Source organism: Macaca nemestrina, chromosome 6, assembly GCF_043159975.1.
Source record: "Macaca nemestrina isolate mMacNem1 chromosome 6, mMacNem.hap1, whole genome shotgun sequence".
Taxonomy (NCBI): domain Eukaryota; kingdom Metazoa; phylum Chordata; class Mammalia; order Primates; family Cercopithecidae; genus Macaca; species Macaca nemestrina.
Window position 1 is genome coordinate 157,405,501 of NC_092130.1, and position 24,490 is coordinate 157,429,990.

Consider the following 24,490-nt stretch of genomic DNA (forward strand, 5'->3'; position numbering starts at 1 on the left):
ACCCATCATACTTAAGGAATAAAACTATCCCAAATTTGTGAGTAGCATCCCCACCAATACACACATGAGTTTTCTGGAAGTAGACATTAGAAATAATTCTTTCAAGAAACAATGAACGTTTTCTTGATGAGACACGGATGTATAACCATTAAAGTCGGCGTATGACTGAGGGATGGAATGAATCATGTTCTGAACCATTGTTTCTGATGAGCATGTGTATTTATGTATACTTCTGCACAACTACATTCAAAGCCTAAATTCTCATTCATTTCTCGTATTAAAAATTGCTGTGATCTCTTGCTCCTGGAACTTAATCTGGATTTATTTCTGACCCTTGTTATTTTATATTATATATTACACAAATTTGCTTAACTGTAATTCTAAAAACCTGAATTCAAATTTCAGTTTCAATAGCTATCAACAATACACACTTCAAGTTACTAATTTGTATCCTCACTGTATACCAGGTTGCTTATTTATATTATTCAAAGGGCGAGACAATATATCCAAGACCACTTAGCCTAGTGTTTAACACTTGACATACGTAAATATTATTAGTAGAATCTGAACTGTGTCAAAGATAAGAGGTTTAGTCATTACTCGTTCCTCTATAGCATTTGCCAGATTTTATTATTTAAATGAAAAGTTCACATATTTTTATCTCAGAGTGTTTGGCAAAAACAACGTTCTTATAAAGTTTTCATATATAGAAAATAGTCTGACTTACATGAAAACACAAAACCTTTAAAGAATGTACACTTAATAAGTTCATATATATTTTTATATGTAGTTACACAAAACTTAAAAAGACTAAAGCAACTTGGAAACAATATATTTGGATTTTGGCTGGAGAAAAATATTTATAAATGACTGTTTTTTGACAAATTGTTGAAATTTGAATATTGAGTACAGATTATTTTTTAGTTTCTGATTTTGTTAACTATATCATAGCTATTTAGAAGAATAAGCTTACTCTTAGGCTGAGCACACTGAAGTATTTAGGAGTTAAGTGTAGTACTATCTCCAGCTTATGCTCAAATGGTTCAAGAAGAAAAATAATATATGTATATGTATAAATAGATAAATAGAACAAAACACAGAGAGAGGGGATGATAAAACAAGTGAGACAAAACATAAACAGCTAGTAAATTTAGGTTAGAGTATCTTGGAGATTCTTGTACTAATCTTGCAACTTTTCTGTAAGGTTAAAATATTGTAAAATAATGATATATTTCATAAAAAATACATAGTATACAATAAATGTATAACTTTCTAATATATAATGGTAATTGATATGAAATTTCAAAACAACTTGCTATGGTATAATGGTGATTGATATGAAATTTTGAAAGACTCATTATTATAAGCATTTCACTTAGTAAAATATTATGAATATGATTAATACAAAATATAAAAATTTTAAATGCAGGAGACGTCTGTTACAATATATGTTATGCTAGAATAAAATGTGATAAAACCTGTAAAACCTCATAGCACTTTATTAATGCCTTAAAGCTTCCATCATTTAAAATGTATAATTATTTGATGGGGTAAGTCAATATGAAGTCCTCGCTGCACTAGGAGTCATTTTGGAGAAGTTGTGTTAATAGTGCTACACCTCCTAGTCTGCCAGCCACGGTAATGTTTTTTGTTGTTGATGTGAGATTGAGTCTCGTTCTGTCTCCCAGGTTAGAGTGCGGTGGCATGATCTCCACTCACTGCAACTGCCGCCTCCTGGATTCAAGCAATTCTCCTGCCTCAGCCTCCTAAGTAGCTGGGATTACAGGCACGGGCCACCACAGTCAGCCATTTTTTTTTGTTTTTGTTTTTTTGTATTTTTAGTAGAGATGGGGCTTCACCACATTGGCCAGGCTGATTTTGAACTCCTGACTCCAAGTGATCCTTCTGCCTTGGCCTCCCAAACTGCTAGGATTACAGGCTTGAACCACCGTGCCCAGCTCAGCCGAGATAGTTCTAAAGTCATAGAGTAACTTAGAAAACTAGTCAGTTAAGTTACTGTACATCAACTTTATCTGCCACTTAACAATACCTTAACAAACTTAAGTAAGAGTTTCTATAGATAAATGTTCTTAATTCTTAACCCAAATGTTTTGATAACAAATGTATTTTCCAAGGATATAACTTAGAACTATCTAATGTCAATGATTAGGAAAGGTTTCTAAGGAGCAAGAATTGAAAGTGGTGGCAATAATAATTACTTCCAAAATATTAATTATAATCCTTTTGTAGATATTTCATCTTAAAGTTGAATTATGCCAGCCACTAGACATTGAAGTATAATATTAAACATTATTTGGTCTTTGGCTCAACAGTATTGTACCTTCAATTTGCATTGCACCTTCGATTTGCATTGCAATGCTATTTGAAACTAGTCTTGCACATTAAAGGAAGCATTTTACTGTTTTCATTTAGCACTTCACATGAAAAAACATACTGTGCTAAATTTGTAAAAGCCTTATTTTTTCTTTTTTCTTTGGTTAGTCACCAGAATGATCAGATCTGATTTTGACGCATGCTTTCATTAACAGAGTATAAATTTAAAATGTATATTGCTTCATGTACATGAACCTCTGCTTTCTTTTTACTCATTTTTAATTTTTTCTTTACTAATTTTATAACTATTTTATGTCATGGTTACTGCATGTAGTTTTGTAAGCTCTATAGAATCTGTTTTTTAAAGAGATGAAACAGGCTGGGCATAGTGACTCACTCTGTAATCCCAGCACTTTGGGAGGCAGAGGCGGGTGGATGCTTGAGGTCAGGAGTTTGAGATCAGTCTGGCCAATATGGTGAAACCTCATTTTAGTCTCTACTAAAGTTAAAAAACTAGCTGGGCATGGTGGTGCACACCTGTAATCCTTACTAGTTGGGAAGCTAAGGCAGGAGAATTTCTTGAACCCAGTAGGCACAGGTTGCAGTGAGCTAAGATTGCACCACTGCACTCCAAGCTGGGCAACAGAGCAAGACTCTGTCTCAAAAAAAAAAAAAAAAAAAGAAAGAAAGAAAAAAAAAGAAAGAAAAAAGAAATGAAGTGTGATGGAAGTAAAGTCTACCACTATGTGTCTCAGTATATACCAAGAAGCCAGTCTGCCATAGTTCATCAACAATGAAACTTTTCAGACATAATGAATTCTTCCCTGACTACATAGTCATCTTCCTCATTAAATTATCAGGTTTCCTTAATTCCTGCTTCTGCACCCATAATACCTGTATCATTTGGTACATATTTCCAAGAAAAATGCATTCAGTGCATGCATAGCTTCCTCATCATATTAATAATAGAAAGAGGCTATTCTGCACAACAAAAGTTAGGTTATGAATATTGAGCATAACCCAGAACATTTGCAGACAAACAGCACATCAAAGTATAATCACTTTTTGTATTGCAATCTTAATGTTTCTTCTTTGAATCACTAATCAAATATGTTTCACATTACTCAATCTACTGACAGTTGGGTACTATCTCCTTTTCTCAAGAGTCAAAATCCTTAATAAATTTAAATTTCATCATCCTCCACAATAGAAAGGAAAACATAAGTATATAAACAGCACTATTTATGCTTGTTATTTATGACTAATGCACTGGCAAGAGGACATGTAAGAATGGGTGCTGGTTCTCTGAAACAAATGGAAGAATCACTTGCCCCTCTGCAGAAGTTTATTATAATTATACGTAGGTATGACTCCGCAGTTTTCCTTGTATTTAGAGCACTGATAGGAAGCAAAAGATTATCCTCATTTGCCATTCCAAGATTCTTGGCAAAGTGGCTTTAAAACTGCTATACTTTGTGATAGATATGCATTCAATGTTGAAAGCATTGACTTGGAGATGGTTCACTACAGCTGATTTAATTAGTTTTGAAATAGAATAGTGATTCAAGTCTAGTTCTGAACTCAATGAGACTTCACAATTTTGTAAATGTTTTAATATCTCATATTTTAATATCTCATTAATTAAATAATCTTTATGTAATTATCCCAATTTGTCTCACAATTCAGCTATTTTAGTATATCTGCCATATCATTAACAATTCTTTAATGAATAATTTTGATATCACACAATACAACAAAAAAATAAAAATGTGCTCTGTTTTAAGATTTTAAAGAGCACTAAAATCCTTGTACCCTAAAACAGGATAAATGAATTTAGCAGGACCCTTTGTGTCCTCCTTAGAAGAGTGGAATTGTATCACTGCTTCTTCTTTTAAAAGATAAGCACTTTAGCAGGATATAACACTGTTTTGAGCAAGCTGCTGTCATTTTATTATACACATTTGGGTTTCACAAATGCTAACTTTAATGATGCAGTATTTCCTTTGTAAAATTATCTTTTATGGTGAATGATGTAGTCATTAATTTCACTGTAAAGATATAATTTGTACATTTTAATGTATTTTTCAACTAATCTATTTGTGTGAGTGTAGCAGCTGGTAGCTCCCAAAAGAAGACAAGACAGTAAAAACCCTACCTGAGTTCCATAATTTCTTTGATTCCTCTTCCCTACCACATAAAACCAAGCTTTAAAGTTTTATTTCTCTGTTATGCTAGTATCATAGCTATTTTGTACACAAGTATATCCATGGTGTATGAGGGTTGCATGGGTAGAGCAATTACACCAGATTGCACAATAGTTTGTTAATGTTCTATTACTTTTGCATGCAAATAGCTAAACTAAAGAGCCTGGAACTCAGTCATTTTAGTTGTACATCTGCAATTTAATATGCTGTTTTTAAAAGTCTGCTCATCCAAATTTTTACTACAAATATTTCCCATTTTTTCTATTTTCTCTTCACAGGTATAATTGAATATTTCTGAACCCACTTGTTTGTGGGTATATAAGAAAACACATAATGTACTATTATTTTTTTCTCCAGCAGGACAAAAAGGTTAAAATACTCTAGAGTTCTATTGTAAATCCTATAAATGGATCTAAATTTTTTTAAAAAACACTTTATATTGGCGCAAAATAACAAAAATAGCAAATATATGATAAGTATAAAACAAAAGCAAGTCAACTAAATGCAATACTTTCCAAAGAGAGTACATTCTGGATAAAAGAAAGTTGAATTACTTGTAAATTCAAGACTACTATCTACTTTTGTCTTGAGTAGTTCACTCATAAGCAAAGCAAATTAATACAAGTTATTTACTTAAATTTGTTTGGAAAAAAAAATACTTCTCATTGTAAGTTCAATATTTACTTAGATGCCTTTTAACAGAATTAAAACAAAAAAAGTAACCAAAACAGTCTACATCAAGTTGAGAGAAAAAAAAAATCTATATCACATGAAAATGCTTCTTGATGAATTCAAAAATACACATTTATCAGCAGTTTAATCATGCTAAGTACTTTGGTGTCTTAATTCACTGGATGTTATCAAATTGCATTGATGAGGAACATTTCTGGGTACAAAGCTTTACTACTTACTAAAGAAAAAGTGACATCTTCAAAGATCAAAATTTAAAAAAATTGTTTTAATTGGTAAGATAAGAACTGATTTGTATTTCTTTTAAGTAAATGTCTTTGATAATCTAAATGTATTTGTGAACAGTAGAAAAGGAAAGTTTAAAAACTACTGATAAAACTTAATCATCCTTCTTGTTGCCCTCGGCTCTTGCCCCTTTGTGCCTTCTTGGTAAAATTGTAATTCAGATACTGCTAATTACTCCACTGCAGTTTCCCTGGGCTGTGGATGGCAGAACGCAGGTTGATGTTAGAGAAGTACCACAACACTGCATAAAGCAGACGTTTTAAATCATAGAGCCCAAGCAGAACTGGACTTTACTACTGAAATAAGGTAGGGAACTCACTAAAACAAAGAGTATATTTATCCAGAAATAATGTCAGACCCGGCAGATGGCACGCAGATACAGAATACCCAGATAGAGAGGGAAAAACATGTTGCCTTTAACAGTCAGTGAAAACGCACAGAAGCAGATGACAAGAGTTTTGGAAAGAGGAAATGTGGTTTATATATACATAAAGGCTTTCCAACTTCTTACCACCTCCTTTGCAAAATTAAGTTGTTTAAAAAACCCATTCATTGTTCACAGTATTTGTGTCTGTATGCCTAAACCATTTATAAGCATGTGCTTTTAATCTGGTTTCAATCTTTATTTTCTTCCAAACTTTTAAGATAAATACATGAAGGCATCCAGACAAGAAGACAAATTTTGCACATGCTAGTCCTCCACACTCATATCCATCACAAGCGCCAAAAAGGGCAAAAATGTAAAGGTAAGGAGTCAGTTGATGGACATTCCTAACTTTGGAAAACAAAACAGGTAGCAAGGACAGGCTCATTCTTGCCTCTCAGGCTGAGCAGTGCTGGAATTCCATCAGCAGCAAGAGAAGAAAGAACTGTCTCCCTGTCTTAGTCTGTTTTGTGCTGCTACAACTGAATAGCTGAGATTGGTTAATTTAGAAAGATCAGAAAGTTATTTTGTGCGATTCTGGAGGCTGAGAAGTCCAAGATCAAGGTGCCCATATCTGGCTAGGGGCTTCTTACTGCATCATTCCATTGTGGAAGGCGGAAACACAAGCACTTATGCAGCTGAGATTAGAACAAAAGAGGAAGGGGGCCAAATTCATTCATTAGAAACTCACTCCCACAATAACGCCATTAATCTCTTCATATGGGCAGTGGCCTCATGGGCTAATCAACTCCCAAATGTGCTACCTCTCAAAACTGTTGTATTGGAGATTAAATTTCCAACACATAAAATTTAGGGGACACATTTAAATCATTGCACTTCACAGATGAATATTTATACCAAGTAGGAACTAGGGCACTGTAAGAGAAGAAATAATTTAGTTATAGCTGTGAATTGTATTGATTAGGTAGAGATGAAACTTGCAGATCTGATTCTAGCTACAATTAGGGCTTTCTCTCAAATCTCTTCAGGCATCTGGATTTCCAAGGGAAACTTTAATCTATTTGTTTCTTAGTATTTCAAGCCACAGTTTCCCCTGAAGCAGCCTCCTCAAATATCACCCTGTTATTACAAACCATTTATTAAAAGCTCCTCTGTTTTCACTCACATTTGTTTGAAGTTTTCCAGTTTCCAATCACTCCCTAGTTTAAATACCAGCCCACATGTGAGGTTTATGTTACAGCAGCATGACATTCTCTGTCCCAAAACCTGTCTTAGTTAACCATTGCTATAAGAAATTACTCCAAATTTTAGTAGGTTGGAAGATAAGTATTGATGCTCCCCCAGTTTGTCTGGTTCAGAAATTTAGCTGAATGATTTTTCCAGTTTGTGTGGTTCAGGAATTTAGCTGGATGGTTCTGACTCAGGAGCTCATGAAGGTGCTCAGTAAAGATGTCAGGCAGGGCTACAGTTAACAGAAGGCTTAGCTGCAGCAGAAGAAACCACTTCCTAGGGGAGTCCCTCATATTGCTATGGGCTACAGGCCACAGTTCTTTTCTGTCTATATGCAGACTTCTGTTCTTCACCACATGGACCTCCCCATTGGGATATTTGAGTGTCCTCACAATATGGGCATCTTTCTCCAAAGGGAGAGAGAGAAAGGAGACAGGAACAGAATGAGAGAAGACCTAATAGCTTATATGACCTGGTCTCAGAAGTGATATGCCATCGCTTCTGTTGTGTTCCACTGGTCACACAGACAGTCCCAGATACAATGGGGGATACTGCACAAGACCATGAGTACCAGGAGGTAGGAATCACATGAGGTTATCATAGAGCCTTGCTAACAAAAACTCCTTAATATTTTTGTCCCCTAGGAAAACATGTGGACCTTTAAGACTATTTTTTCTATAATAAAATGAGTAATGCTAAATGCAAGTGATCAGCATATTTTTTACAGTTAGCTAACTTATCACTACAAGATTGATCTTGCCTGTCCTTGTTAATTGTTATTACATCTCTTCTACTGACCTCTTGGCTGCAGATCAAAAAATTAATTTTTGGAGTAAAGGAAATCATTTTATGATACACTCATTGTGATGGTTAATTTTGTTTGTCAACTTGACTAGGCTACAAGGTGCCATTTGGTCCTACATTCCATTTTCTGGATGTGTCTTTAAGGGTGTTTCTGAGTGAAGTTAACATTTGAATCTATAGAGTAAGGGAAGTATATTGGCCTCCTTAATGGACAGATGGGCTTCATCAATTTAGTTGAATGTGTGAATAAAACAAAAAAGCTGATCCTTCTGGGAGTAAGAGGGAACTCCTCCTGCCTGACTGCCTTTCAGCTGAGACATTATGTTTTTCCTGCTCTCTGGTGTGAACTGAAGCATTGAATCTTCCCTCTAGGTCTCAATGCTAATGACTTTTGGGCTGAAACTTATGCCATTGGCTCACTTGGGTTTCCACCTTGCTGACTGCAGATCTTGGGATCTGTCAGCCTCCATAATTATATGAGCCAATTCCTTATGTCAGGTTCTCACTGAGGTCCAAGGCGGGTCTGTGGGCAAGGGGCAGATAGCTGGAAATGTTTTTCCAGTTAGTCTGCACTCTAGGAAATGCAGACTGTTTCAACATGGCTTTTACTCTCTCTTTAGGTGCAAGGGAGCCATGGGTGCAAGCAATCCATGGACACATGCAAGCTGTATGTACAGCATTAGCAGGGTAATTATACCTTTTACAGACAATAGTGACTCTGAGTCAAGCACGAGTGCACGTGAGTGGTTACTTAATACACCTTGTATGGTGTGGTTACATAATATGTGGAGTTGTACACCTGCGCTCCAAACTCTCTGAGTCATGCTGGACCAGATGTCTGCCTCAGCCTATTCTGGACTGCAGTACATCCATTTTCCTTCCACTCCACCTCCTAGGCTGAGGGAGACATAGGCCTTGGACACACAGGTCTAACATACAGGCCTGATACATAGGTTTTGAGCACACAGATCCAACACAGCCTTGAGATATAAGCCTAACACATAGGCTGTGGGCACACAGGTCTGATACATACACACAAGCCCGACACACAGGCTTAACACATAAGCCTGACACATAAGCTCTGGGAACACTGGCCTGATACACAGACTTGACTTATAGGTCTTGGCATACAGGCCCAATACATAGACTTGGCACACATGCCCCTGACACACAGGTCCAACACATGCGGGCAACCACTCGATGGTTACATTATCCTAATGTTACTTTATACATTAAGCCAAGTTTTTTATTCCCCTACCTTTAGGGACATTGGGGCAGGAAATGACAGGTTACCATTCATTCCCATACCTGGTTGGAGGAGGTCATCCTTCTTCCCATAGGTTTTGCGACATGACTGGTCCTATATGGGCCAATTGACTAGTAACTAACTAGTCAATTCTGTAACTTCCAGGTTAACCTCCTTGGTGATCACCATCCATACTGCTCTAGGTTTGGCTACTTTGTCCACACCTGGTTTCAGACCATATGGTGTCAGTACTAGGTTGGGCTGCAACAGTGGTTCAGGCAGCAGTAGCACCTTGGCTGGACCCATCTGTTTACCATGCCTCTTCAGGAATGGAGGGATGCCCTTTCTTAAATGGTGATGGCTCAGGATCTAGGGATGCCTCAGGCCCCATGGCCTTCTCTTGCATTAGGACTACAGGTCCCAAACTTCTTGCAACTCTGGTGCTAAGGGACTCGTACTCAGCATACTGCACTGTTCTCAGTAGTCACCCCACTTTGCTAAAACGGATGTCTGTGCTGTCCGAGTCCAGGGGATGCTTACCCACAAATGTATCCACCCCGCTATTGGGTAAGTCATCCTCCTGATGACTGTAGCCCATCTTGCCATGGTCTCATGAGCCTAAATGGCAGCATATGCAGTTACTAACTGCTTCTCTATGGGTGAATACCAGAGCTCTTCTCACTTCCACAGTTGGGACAAAAAGCTGACTGGCATTCTTGAGTGCTTTGTGCACTGCCACAGGCCCCAACCGAAACCATCTGTCGTCATGTGCACATCCAGCTCAAATGGGTGCCCCTGGTCAACTACCTGTAAGGCTTGTGCCTGCTGAATAGCCCACTTGGCTGTCAGGAAGGAAGTCTCAGCTGCATCATCGTAATTCTAGGCAAGGGGAGCATTGCCACTTCTAAATATGCAAGAGAATCAGAGGTTAGCATATTATTAGCAAGACCACAACACATGATCTTGCACATAGTCCTGCAGCAACACTGTGAAAATCCATTGTTGCCCCCCAATGAAGGCAAAGCATTCCTGGCTCTCTAGAGCAATGTCAATTGAGAAGAATGCATTGGCCAAGTCTACCAAATAGCAGCACCAACCCAATTCTCTAATCTAATGGTCCATCAAATCCGTGACATATGGCACAGCTGCCAAGCCATGTAAAATATCCAACTCCCAGAATGTATTCAGGTATGGAAGAGACATACACAGTACATAAGCATGGAGCCAGCCAATGCCAAGGTGCAAAAAAATACAGGTTTTACTTTCATTGACCAGCTTTGATAACTGTCTACGTAGGCAGCTTTGCCCAGAAACTTATTCAGGTGCAGGGACTAGTGGATTGCTAAGTCTACGTGTTGCCTCCGGTTGTCTGGTGTCCCCCAAAGCCGGGCACCTCAGCTGCTTCCCTGGTCAAATCAAAAAGGCTCTACATTTCCTCCTGGCTGCAGCAAGTAGCCTTTGAGCCGAAGCATCCAGCCAGGACCAGGTCACACCACAATGTCTCTCCCCCTTGGGCATTTTCTGAAATTGCTGGTCCAGAGACAGCTGTCTCCATAAAGTTAAGAGTACTTCATTGGGTTGCTTATCGATTTTCTCTTAGTCAAAGCCAGCCAAAATCAAATATATCAACGTCTGTGAGCGGGTCACTTGTTGGGGCTCCCTTTTCTCCCATGGGGTTGGAGGGGGGGATCCCGCAGGCAACGCTTCTTCCCCTTCTTTAAGGTGAATATCCCTCAGTCCTGCCAATGGCCTTCTGTTTCCCTGAGAGCCACCATATCAGTGGTCACTTTATACATGCGGTGCCCTATGTACAGGGTGAGGATAGTAACTAGAGAGACAAAAGTGCTCAGAGGCACAGAACCCAATATAAGATCCTTCATGTGCGAGGTGAAACATTCATCAACTGGCCCCAGGTGTTCAGGTCAAATATAGCCTGTGGCATACCTGCCTCCTGGATGACTTGCACCAAATCTGCATACAACTATGAGTTTTGGGTATTTCACTAGCATCACTCCACACAGTCCGTATGACTGCCCACAGCCACTCGATCAGGATGTGGTCACCTTGCCCTTATGCCAACCACCTACTTACTTGCAGCTGCTGATGGAGAGAGAAGTGGGTCTTGATAGATGCCAGCTTTTCAATCTCAGAGGTGAAACGGGATATATTATCTGCCCCCTCATCCCACAGATGAAGCACCCAGGTGAGCATAGGTTCTCCTGGGCACTGGTGGCACTGCTTGCCTTATTCCCACACCTCATTTGGGGTATAGGCAGTAAATGAATTGTGTTGCATTATAATGGGGGGTCCCTGAGCCTTCCCTTGGAGTCCCAGTAGCTGTTCATGATCTACTTTCTGATGAGTCATTGGACAAGCCTACAATGGGAGTTTGTTCTTCTCAGTATCAGATGGAGTAGGGGGGTCTCAGGCTGAGATGGCAGACCCAGACCTGTATTCACTGGAGCCTCTAATTTCTTTTCTAAGCTCTGTAGCCAGGCCTCCAGGTGCCCTGCCTGCACCTGAGGTGCCCTTAACTCTGCTACACCCCTCAGAGACTGGGTGTGTACTTCTCATAGCACAGTCAAAAATGCTCATCCAACTCTGTTGGCAAAGTCTCATTCCTTCTCAGTGCTCTGTGCTTCCAGCTGCTTCAGTGCCTTCTCCATGCTCACAGGTGACCCATCTAGCACTGCCTAGGTTTTCACAGGAGCCCTATCCAAGTACCATGGCTCAGGATCCTGTTTATGATGCCAACTGTTAGATTCTAACTGAGTTCTGAGGGGAGTTGGTGGATGAGTGGTGGGTAGCTGGAAAAACACTTGAGGAATCATAGACAGTGTTGACATGGCTTTTACTCTCTCTCTGTGTGAGCAAGTTGTGGGCACAAATATGCCATGGGAACAAACAAGCCATGTGCACAAGCAAACTATATGTACAGAGTTAGCAGGGTAATTTTACCTTTTACAGACAATTGTGGCTAAAAGCCAACTATAAGCACATATGAGTGATTACTTAATGTGCCTCACATTTTGTGGTTACATCATATGAGGAGTTGTGCACCTGTGCTCCAAACTTGCTGAGTCATGCTGGACTGGATGTCTGCCTCAGTCTGTTTTTGACTGCAGTACATCCATTTTCCTTACACCTTATAATAAATCTACATAATAAATATTATATACCTCTCCTATTGGTTCTGTTTCATGGATAACCCTGACTAATACACTTATATAAATAAAACTCTGGGATTTTGATGCATTCAAGAATCAGGTAGTTACCCAGCTACTGCCTGGGCATATCTAATTCTTTCTTATTGCAATCTATTTCCAGTAAATTATAAAGTTTTTCTTTAAAAACTTTCAGTGTTATTTTTTTCCATATAATTGCCTGTCCTGTTTTCTCTTCCTTTGAAATATCTCCGGAATCTGATCACTATGCATTGCCTGTATCTACTGCCCTAATCAAAGCCAACATCATTTATCACTTGGACTATGTCTACAGCCTCCTATCTGATCACCCTCCCTTGCCCAGCAACAGCCAATTCTCTTTCTGACAGCCATGCTAATTATTTTTTTTAATGATAAATAATATAACCATACTCCTCTGTTTCCTGTCTCACAGGTGATCCTTTGGATGCTTTTAAGGCCTCATGGCCCTGTGTGATACCTTCTACTTGTACCCACAAGCACACACTCCTCCTGACTGTACTCTTCTCATGTAGCTCTTTTGCTCCATTATTTTGCTTCAGTTATACCAGCCTTAATAATATTCCTCAATGCACCAAAAGCATCCCTGCTTTGGAGTATTCTCTTGCTGCTCCCAATGCCTGGAATTATTTCTGCCATTATGCATTATTCTGTCATTTTATTTTTGCCTCTGTCCAACATAACAGTAGCAGAGAGGTTCTCTCTAACCACCCCATCTTAAATAGCACTTCACCCCCTCATGACTTTCTTTCCCCTTGCCCTTGATTATCCTTCTTCCTAAACCCTTTGGCTTCCAGACCTATTATATATTTATATTCTGATTTAATTATTTGTGTCTCTTTAGTAAAGGCTATGCTTCATAAAAGCAGGAACTTTTGTGGGACTTTTTATTCCCAGAAGCAAGAGCAGTGTTTTCAGTCCTTCACTTTCTATTCAGCCTTCAAGCAAAGTAATACAATCCTTGTCTTCTAATGTCTGTGATAGTTCTCATTGAGAGTAAAGCTGGAGCGATGGCAGAGACTGATGTCAGAGTGTGCTTTTATGATCTGTACCTCTCTTCTGCCCCCACCAGTTATTTAAAAGGCAAAAAAAAAAAAAAAAAAAAAAAAGCCAGATATCAGAGAGAACAGAGAACTGTTGGCTATTAGACATAAATTTCTATTTAAATATGTATTTTATTTTTTAACTGTCATGCACGTCTGTGTGAAGAGACCACCAAACAGGCTTTGTGTGAGCAATAATGCATTTTAATCACCTGGGTGCAGGTGGGCTGAGTTTGAAAAGAGTCAGCAAAGGCAGATGGGGTGGGGCCGTTTTATAGGATTTGGGTAGGTAATGGAAAATTACAATCAAAGGAGTTGTTCTCTGGTGGGCAGGGGCGGGAGTCACAAGGTGCTCATTGGGGGAGCCTCTGAGCCAGGAGAAGGAATTTCACAAGGTAATGTCACCAGTTAAGGCAGGAGCCCGCCATTTTCACTTTTTTGACTTTTGTGATTTTCACTTTTGTGATTCTTCATTTGCTTCAGGCCATCTGGATGTATACATGCAGGTCATGGGATATGACGGTTTAGCTTGGGCTCAGAGGCCTGACATTCCTGTCTTCTTATATTCATAAAAAAATATATAAAATAGTGTTGAAGTGTTGGGGTGGTGAAAATGTTGGGGGGTGGTATGGAGAGATAATGGGCAATGTTTCTCAGGGGTTCTTGGAGCAGGATTAGGGGCGGCGTGGGAACCTAGAGTGGGTGAGATTAAGCTGAAGGAAGATTTTGTGGTAAGGGGTAATATTATGGGGTTATTAGAAGGACCATTTGTCATATAGAATGATTCATGATGGCCTGGTTACGGTTTTGTATGAATTGAGAAACTAAATGGAAGACACAAGGTCTGAATAAGAGAAGGAGAAAAACAGGTATTAAAGGACTAAGAATTGGGAGGATCCAGGGCATCTAATTAGAGTGTCCAAGGGAGTTCAGTATAATTATTTGCTTGGTTGTCAAGTTTTTAGGCTTTATTCTTGAGGGTTTTTTTTTTTTTTTTTAATGTTGTCATATACCAGGTCAGATTGATTTAGGTAAAAACAACACTCTTCATTTAAAAATATATGGAGTTTTTGTTTGTTTGTTTGTTTGTTTGTTTTTGGGTTTTTCTGTTTGTTTGTTTAGCAGTGGGTAAGTCAAGGCCTCAGTGATTTTGGAGGAAAGAGAACTGCAAAGCCAGTAATTATTTGTTAAAGAAGGATTAGAAATGGCTAGGAGATAGTGAGTGAGATTGATAGTGTGGTGGAGTTAGCTGGGGAGAAGTAGAGGGTGACATAAGAATGGGAACGAGAATAAGAGTGAATATAAAAGTAAAGAATAGGACTTCACCAGGGTGAAAGTATTGGAGTGTACCTTGCCACTGAAGATCTTCTATCCACTGAGGTAAAACCAGGAAATATCAGTTATTATGGTTTGGAGGAAAAGTGTAAACCAGCAGTATAAACGAGGGCAGGATATGTATGAGTAGTTGAGAATGGTGAATCTGACTAGACAGAAGATAGTATGGATGGCAAGTTTTTGGGGCACAGTCCAAGTTGGGCTGGTGTCTGGAATGAGACTGGGGCCTAGTATGACTAGACAGAAGATAGTAGGAATGACAAGTTTTTGGGGCGCAGTCCAAGTTGGACTGGTGTCTGGAATGAGACTGGGGCCTAGTATGACTAGACAGAAGATAGTAGGAATGACAAGTTTTTGGGGTGCAGTCCAAGTTGGACTGGTGTCTGGAATGAGACTGGGGCCTAATAAAATGTAGCATTCATAAAGGAGCTTAACTGGGCTGTACCCTGTAGCATTCTGAGGACAGGCCCGAATTCTGAGAAGGGCAAGTGGTAAAAGTACTGTTCAGTCCTTTTTAAGTTGGAGGCTGAGCTTGGTGAAGTGTCTTTAAAAGACCAGTAGTCTGTTTTACTTTCCCTGAAGATTGAGGATGGTAATGGGTATGAAGATTCCACTGAATATCAAAAGCCTGAGAAACTGCTTGGGTGATTTGACTTGTAAAGGTCTGTCTATTATCAGACTGTATAAAGGTGGGAAGGCCAAACCGAGGAATTATGTCTGACAGAAGGGAAGAAATGATTGTGGTGGCTTTCTCAGACCCTGTGGAAAAGGCCTTTATCCATCCAGTGAAAGTGTTTACCCAGACCAGGGGATATTTTAGTTTCCTGATTTGGGGCATGTGAGTAAAATTAATTTGCCAGTCCTGGGCAAGGGCATATTCTTGGGCCTGATGTGTAGGGAAGGGAGGGGGCCTGAGCAATCCCTGAGGAGTAGTAGAATAGCAGATGGAACACTGAGAAGTGATTTCCTTGAGGATAGATTTCCATGATGGAAAGGAAATGAGAGGTTCTAAGAGGTGGGCTAGCAGATTGTAACCTACATGGAAGATGTTGTGAAACGACGACAGAATAGAATAGGCCTGTGAGGCTGGAAGGAGATATTTTCCTTGGTCTAAGAACCACTTGCCTTGTGTGGGAAGAGATTGATAGGTGGAAGTTGTAGTGGGGGAGTATGTGGGAGTGACTGATGAGAAGGCGAAAAACTGGCAGTAAGGGACAGAAGTTGGAATGCTAGCTGCTTCTTTAGCTACCTTATCAGTATAAGCATTGCCTTGAGTGATGGGATTGGTATCTTTTGATAGCCCTTGCAGTGAATAACTCCAGCTTCCTTTGGAAGTAAAGTGGTCTTGAGAGCAATTTTTATTAACGAGGTATTAATGATGGAGGACCCTTGCATAGTGAGGAAACCTCTTTCAGCTCATGTAACAGCATAGTGGTGCAGGATATGGAAGGCATATTTAGAGTTAGTATAAATATTGATGCATAGTCCTATTGCAAGAGTGAGGGCCTGAGTTAAGGCAATGAGTTCAGCTTGCTGACAGGTAGTGGAGGTGGGCAGAGTGGTAGCCTCAGTGATAGATGTGGAAGATACTATAGCATAGCCTGCCTTTGCTGGTGAGTGGCGATTAGGCCTCGTGGAACTGCCATCGGTAAACCGAGTGTGATCAGGGTGAGGAACAGGAAAGAAGGAAATATGGGGAAATGGAGTGAATATCAGGTGGATCATGGGGGTCAGGGGTGGTATCTGGAATAATGTGGTAGGCCAGATTGAAGTCTAGACCAGGAACAATGGTAACTGTGGGAGACTCAACAAAGAGTGAGTATAGCTGAAGGAGCATAGGAGCAGAAAGTATATGTGTCAAGTGTGAGGAAGAAAATAGAGTTTGGAAGTTATGAGAACTGTAGAGAGTGAGTTGAGCATAGTTTGTGATTTTGAGGGTCTCTAAAATTATTAGGGTGATGGCAGCCACTGCACAGAGACATGATGGCAAGCCTAAAACAGTAAGGTCAAGTTTTTTGGACAAAAAGACTACAGGGCACAGTCCTGGTCCTTGTATAAGAATTCCAACTGCACAGCCCTGTACTTCATCTGTGTGTAATGAAAAGCATTGGGATGAGCCAGGGAGAGCTAGTGTGGGAGCAGCTTTTGGGGCTGTTTTTAAGGAACAGAAAGAGGAGTGGTTAAAGGATTTAGGATCTGTGGGGTTAGCTAGGCTTGGTTTAGTCAGCATGGTAAAACTAGGTATTTAAAGGCAGAAGTACCTAACCATGCCTAGGAAGGAAAGGAGTAGTTGTTTGTAGAAGGGGTTGGGATTTGAGAGATTAGCCAGACACAATCAGCAGTGACAGCACGTGTGTTTTCATGAAGAATTATGCCAAGATAGGTAATGAATGAGGAAGAAATTTGGGCTTGACTGAAGTAATGGGGGCTATCCATGACGCCTTGTGGCAGTACAGCCCAGGAAAGTTGCTGAGGCTGATGGGTGTCAGGGTCAGCCCAAGTGAAAGCAAAGAGAGGCTGGGATGAAGGGTGCAAAGGAATAGTAAAGAAAGTATGTTTGAGATCCAGAACAGAATAATGGGTTGTGGAGGGAGGTATTGAGGATAGGAGAGTATACGTGTTTGGCACCTTGGAGTGGACAGGCAAGACAATTTGGTTGATAAGGCTCAGATCCTGAATTAATCCGTAAGACTTGTCTGGTTTCAGACAGGTAGAATGGGGGAATTGTAAGGAGAGTTTGTAGACTTTAAGAGGCCATGTTGTAACAGGTGAGTGATAACACGCTTTAATCCTTTTAAAGCCTGCTGTGGGGTGGGATATTGGCATTGAGTGGGGTAAGGCTGATTAGGTAGTAATGGGGGTGTCATCAGTTGCCAGGAAGGGAGGAGAGGTGTCCCATACCTGTGGGTTAAGGTAGGAGGATATGAGAGGAAGACACAAAGGAAGCTTTGGGCTAGGAAGAAGGGCAGCAATGAGATGTAGCTGTAGTCCAGGAATAGTCAAGGAAGCAGGTAATTTGGTTAAAATGTCTTGGCCTAATAAGGGAACTGGGCAGGTGGGGGTAACTAAAAAAGAGTGCATAAAATAATGTTGTCCAAGTTGGCACCACAGTTGGGGAGTTTTAAGGGCTTTTGAAGCTTGGCCATCAATACCCACAACAGTTATGGGGTCAACGGAAACAGGCCCTTGAAAAGAAGGTAATGTGGAGTGGGTAGCCCCCATATCGATTAAAGAGGGGATGGACTTACCCTCTACTGTGAGAGTTACCCAAAGTTCAGTGTCCACGATGGTCCAGGGGGCTTCTGAGGCAATCAGGCCGTGTCAGTCTTCAGTCGCTAAGCCGAGCAGATCTGAGAAGGAGTCGATCAGAGAACCTTGGGCCAGAGCTTTAGGGGCTCTAGGAGTGGCTGCTGGGTGAGCTGGGCAGTCTGATTTCCACTGGGTCCCTGCACAGATGGGACACAGATTGGGAGGAATCCTGGGCTGTGGGCATTCCTTGGCCCAGTGGCCAGCTTTCTGGCACTTGAAGCAAGATCCTGATGGAGGAAGTCCTGAAGGAATGCCTGACCACTGTGGCTTAGGCATTTTGAAGTTCTTGAATGCTGGAGGTGCATCTAGGTTTTGTCTCACAGCAGAGGCAAGTAATTGTAACTCAGAAATGTGTTGTTGTCTGGCTGCCTCCTTTCTCTTATTGTACACCTTGAAAGTGAGGTTGATTAATTCCTGTTGTAGGGTTTGAGGACCGGATTTTAATTTTTGAAGCTTTTTTCTAATGTTAGGAAATGACTGGGTGATAAAATGCATATTTAGAATGAGACGGCCTTCTGACCCTTTAGGGTTTAGGGCTGCAAAGTGTCTCAGGGTTGCTGCCAAAAGAGCCATGTACTGGGTTCTTGGGTAGTTTCTTTAAACTTGTCATAATTTTTTCTTTTTCTTTTTTAGACAGAGTTTTGCTCTTGTTGCCCAGGCCACCACAACCTCCACCTCCCGAGTTCAAGCGATTCTCCTGTCTCAGCCTCCCGAGTAGCTGGGATTACAGGTGCATGCCACTATGCTTGGCTATTTTTTTTTTTTTTTTTTTTGTATTTTTAGTAGAGATGGGGTTTCACCATGTTGGCCAGGATGGTCTTGAACTCCTGACCTCAGGTGATCCACCCACCTCGGCCTCCCAAAGTGTTGGGATTAACAGGCATGAGCCACCGCGCCCAACAGCTTTGTAAGCTGCCTTTTTAAGCCCTTCAACTAGGCAGGAAATCATGTAATCTCGCCTAGCTATACCTGGAGAATCTGCCTGATAGTTCCATTGGAGATCGTCTTGGGGAACTGCTCTAATGTCTTCCTGGAGGTCTGGCTCATGAAGCCAGCTGTCAGCGTGAGATGGGGCAACAGAAAATAATTCTTCCCCTTTCATCTGGGGAGAGGGTACGAGTTAGGATGACATTTAAGTCACTACAGGTTAAATTGTAGGACAGAGTTAGATATCGGAATTCCTGTATATATTTAGTGGGGTGTGATGAGAAAGAGCCTAAATAGTGACTGATCTGAGAGAGGTCTGATAGAGAAAAAGGCACATGTACCCTGACTATGCCTTCAGCTCCAGCCACCTCTCTAAGAGGAAATTGTTGGACAAGTTGGGGAGAGCTAGTCGCAGAATGAAACTGTAAGCCAGACCAGGTATGAGGATGGGAGGTGATAGGATTATAGGGTGGAGGAGTGGAGGCTGAAGAAGAATTGGGACCTGGCTTGGCCTGGCAAGGAGCAGCCTGGGGAGGAGGGCAGAGGTCAGATGGGTCCGTAGAAAAGGAAGATTGGAAAGACCCAGCAACGTTTGGGGTTGGGACTGAGGGGACAGGCAGGGGGGAAATAAGGAGGATTTGGGAAGAATCGCTTTGGGAGCAGAGGTTAGGGAGGGAACAAAGTGTGAAAAATGCCTGGATGTAAGGCACCTCAGACCAATTGCCCATTTTTCGGCAAAAATTCTCTAGGTCTTGTAAGATGGAGAAATCTTAAGTGCCATTTTCTGGCCATTTAGAGACAGTATCAAGTTTGTATTGGGGCCAAGCAGTGCTGTAGAAGAAAATAAGGCATTTAGGTTTTAGGTCAGGTGTGAGTTGAAGAAGTTTAAAGTTCTTGAGAATACAGGCTAAGAGAGAAGAGGGAGGAATGGAGGATGGAAGGTTGCCCAAAGTGAAGGAGGCAAGCCTAGAGAAAAGAGAGGGTAGAGACACGGAGAGAAGGGGTGGGGGTGGGGGGTACATGCCACCACGGGAAGTGGTGCTTGACACCCAGAGAAAGTGATACTTGCCACTAAGGTGAAAGATCAAGGCAGGCATCCCCACGGTGATCAGACACCTCTGAAACATGAGTGAATAATCCGGCAGGCATCCCTGTAGTGATTAAACACCAAGGGAAGACTGTCTTCCCGAGTCCGTGACCAGCGTTGGAGTTTTGGGTTCATGGATAAAACGCATCTCCTCTGTCTCTACCAGAAAAGGAAAGGAACCGAAATTAAGAGAAGGGAGAGATTGAAGGGTGACACCAAAATTGAAAGGAGAAAGAGGTTGAGGGATTGTGAGAGAGGTTGAAGAAGAGAGTAAAAAGAGGCCGCTTACCCTATTTAAAATTGGTGAGATGTTCCTTGGGCTGGTTGGGCTGTGGACCTGAGGTCGTAGGTGGACCTTTCTCACGGAGCAAAGAGCAGAAGGACAGGGGACTGATCTCTCAAGGGAGGTCCCCCGATCGAGTCACAGTAGCAAATGTCATGTGTGTCCATGTGAAGAGACCACCAAACAGGCTTTGTGTGAGCAATAAAGCTTTTTAATTACCTGGGTGCAGGTGGGCTGAGTCTGAAAAAAGAGTCAGTGAAGGGACACAGGGGTGGGGCCATTTCATAGGATTTGGGTATGTAGTGGAAAATTACAGTCAAAGGGGTTGTTCTCTGGCTGGCAGGGGTGGGGGTCACAAGGTGCTCAGTGGGGGAGTTTCTGAGCCAGAAGAAGGAATTTCACAAGGTAATGTCATCAGTTAAGGCAGGAACTGGCCATTTTCACTTCTTTTGTGATTTTTTGGTTGCTTCAGGCCATCTGGATGCATACGTGCAGGTCACAGGAAATATGATGGCTTAGCTTGAGCTCAGAGGCCTGACAGTAATTCCATGTGTAATTTTGCAGTTACAATAATTATTTTTCTTAAGGCCCTAAAACTGAGTATAAGTAGTTTGATTTTTGGTGGTTATATTTTTGAAGCATAGAAATAAATCTGGTATGCTACTCTGTTTCACTAAAGAATTCTCTTCCAAAATGTAGTTCTCTAGGAAATACATTTTTGATTAGGACTTTTTGTGATTTATTTTTTGAATCTAGATTTGCTTTTATATCATTTACTTATGTAATATTTGGTTCTAATATTACTAAATTAAGTAATCACATAACACCATTCTCTAGGCTGAAACAGAAGGGAGTTTTGGAAATTATCTCATATAAATGAATCTTTCCAGTTTAGCTTTTGATTCTAATTTAATTTTTCAATTTATGCCTAATATACTTCTTAATATTTAAGTAGACTTTTCTCCCTGTACTGCTGTTTGACCAGCTAAATATTTAGATTCAGTTAAAAATTCCTAAAAAGGATCTACCTAGGCAGACGTTTCTATTACCTGCAGTTAAATTTTTTTCCATTGAAGTGATCTTCAGTTCTCAACATTTGTTATTTATGGGCTTTGTTTTCATAGTTCTCTACCCTAGTTGAACATGCTTTCCTTGAAGGCAGATAGAGTTGGTATCATGTCAAGTATAAATGTAGGTGGAACATGAAAAAGTTTGAGTAAATATTAGATATTAATTTCCACATTTGTTTAATAGAGAAGAACCCTGGCTTTAATCGGCTCACTGGCCAATAGTGACTATAAACATATACAATAGCTTACATTTAGCTATTTACAAAATAGTTATTAAAAAATACAAAAAGCTAATAGCTATGTATGCCAGATCTCTAGCATTCATCAGAGATTGTCTCACTTTTAAGAACAGATTGTAGTCAGTAACTGGAGAAAATGCATAATAAAATATTTAAACACAAGTTTTATTTTATGTAAATATGAACAGATAGTACCCCAAGGGTTGTTTTTACTCAATCAATAATTAATTAGTTAAATAACCCACTAGCACTTAGACACTAGCTAAAATGAGGGGCATACGAATGAAAAAAAAAAAGTGGTCATTCTACTGACCTTATTATAATTTCTATTTTTCAGTTTTTCACAAGAAACGGAAATATACTTTGGGAGAATATTTTCTGTTATAGTAAACTTAACGTACAAGACTGGCACAATCATCATAATAGTAACATAAAGCTGAGATTTTTAAATTTCTGTAAGATGGTAAATTTACACGATTACAGCCCCTCTCAAATGAAATCAACTATGAAACATATGATATTTGGTCAGGGGAGGTCATCCTTCTTCCCATAGATTTTTGCCACATGGCTTGGCAGAGCACTGGGAATTTGTTGTTAAACAACAATAGGAAAAAATTGCGGCAACACAGCATTGGGAATTTGTTGATTCTGGAAGATGGTTGATTTAATCTGGAGTGGAGGTATCCAGGAAGAATTTTTTGAAAAATTAGAATAAAAGAATTCATCTCCCTGGAAAAACTCATGCTCATGCCGAATTGCATGAATCAGCAACATTAGCAAAAACTTATTTATTTATTTATTTATTTTTTATTTTTTATTTTTTTATTTTTATTTTATTTTATTTTTTTATTATACTTTAAGTTCTAGGGTACATGTGGATAACGTGCAGGTTTGTTACATATGTATACCTGTGCCATGTTGGCGTGCTGCACCCATCAACTCGTCAGCACCCATCAACTCGTCATTTACATCAGGTATAACTCCCAATTCAATCCCTCCCCACTCTCCCCTCCCTGTGATAGGCCCTGGTGTGTGATGTCCCCCTTCCCGAGTCCAAGTGACCTCATTGTTCAGTTCCCACCTATGAGTGAGAACATGCAGTGTTTGGTTTTCTGTTCTTGCGATAGTTTGCTGAGAATGATGGTTTCCAGCTGCATCCATGTCCCTACAAAGGACACAAACTCATCCTTTTTTATGGCTGCATAGTATTCCATGGTGTATATGTGCCACATTATCTTAATCCAGTCTGTCACTGATGAACATTTGGGTTGATTCCAAGACTTTGCTATTGTGTATAGTGCCGCAATAAACATATGTGTGCATGTGTCTTTATAGCAGCATGATTTATAATCCTTTGGGTATATACCCAGTAATGGGATGGCTGGGTCATACGGTATTTCTAGTTCTAGATCCTTGAAGAATCGCCATACTGTTTTCCATAACGGTTGAACTAGTTTACAATCCCACCAACAGTGTAAAAGTGTTCCTATTTCTCCACATCCTCTCCAGCACCTGTTGTTTCCTGACTTTTTAATGATTGCCATTCTAACTGGTATAAGATGGTATCTCATTGTGGTTTTGATTTGCATTTCTCTGATGGCCAGTGATGATGAGCATTTTTTCATGTGTCTGTTGGCTATATGAATATCCATTGAAAAGTGGGCAAAGGATATGAACAGACAGTTCTCAAAAGAAGATATTCATACAGCCAGCAAAAACTTTTATTCCAGACCAGTAACGCAGCAATGTTGGTCTGTTGAGTGTTGAGTAAACAGGTGGGTGATTGACTAGCCTGGGGCATTCACTCCCATGTACTTTCTCTTTTCAACCTCCAGGAGTAGTTCAGAGCTCGCCCACCAAGCCATTTAACCTGAGGAGCTGGAGAGAATGTTCTGATATCAAGGAGTATTTGCTAGCCTTTTAGCAAATGAAAGTGAGTCAAAGTTTTTTTCTGATGTCTAGGGTTTTGGTATCACTTTGTAGTTGCGTACTCAAATAAAAAGACATCGGAGGAGGCAAACTAATTTAAAACAAACAAAATATTAAACAAAACAAGAGGAACAACAGTAATCAAAAGGAAAAATTTGATTACAAATACCACTAGATGTAGAAGTGTTCCATCATAGGCATCAATGATAAAACAATGAAGAAAATATATCGTCAATTTAAAGCAAAATATGTAAGTCATTTTACAAACGTGCTTGTTTATATATAAAATTATGTATAGTTGAAATTTGTTTACAGGAAGGCAAAAATAGTGAAGCAAATGTATCTGAATACTAAATTATGAGTTAGAAACACAAATGTAAGTTCTTTGTAGAAAAAGGATCAATACATTAAAAACACTAATTAAAATTATCTTAAGTAGAATGGATGTAGAAAACTTAATAATTGGGTAAAAAATTCAAAGATCTAAAAAATAATAAAATAGAAATATTTAAATAAATAACAGAGATAAATTCTCTTGAAATAAACAAAAGCACATAGGATGCCAAATAAGAAACATATGAAAAATTGTCACTGAAAAACATTTTAGTGAAGTTTAAGAGTATCAAGGACAATGAGAAAATTTTCAAAGTTCTCAGGATATGTTCCCATCACATAGAGAGGACAAAGAGCAAGAGTTAACATAATATTCATATCAGAAACTTAAGATATGAAGCAATTGCAATTATACATAACATTATATATAAAGAATTATAAAATATATAACATAAATAAATATAAAACATAATTCATATGTATAGATTATATATTATATATGTATACCTGGCAGAATATAATATATATGTTATATATCATATATTTTATATATA

General features: G+C 39.7%; 1 long non-coding RNA gene across 1 annotated transcript in view; it reads left to right on the forward strand.

Moving 5' to 3' along the window:
- The window catches only part of LOC105472975 (uncharacterized), a 92,189-nt gene extending 68,610 nt beyond the window's left edge, over positions 1-23,579 (forward strand). Inside the window, exon 4 of the long non-coding RNA XR_011625102.1 lies at positions 23,510-23,579. This is a non-coding gene — a long non-coding RNA (uncharacterized lncRNA). The remainder of the gene's footprint in view (positions 1-23,509) is intronic.
- The last annotated feature ends 911 nt before the right edge of the window (positions 23,580-24,490 follow it).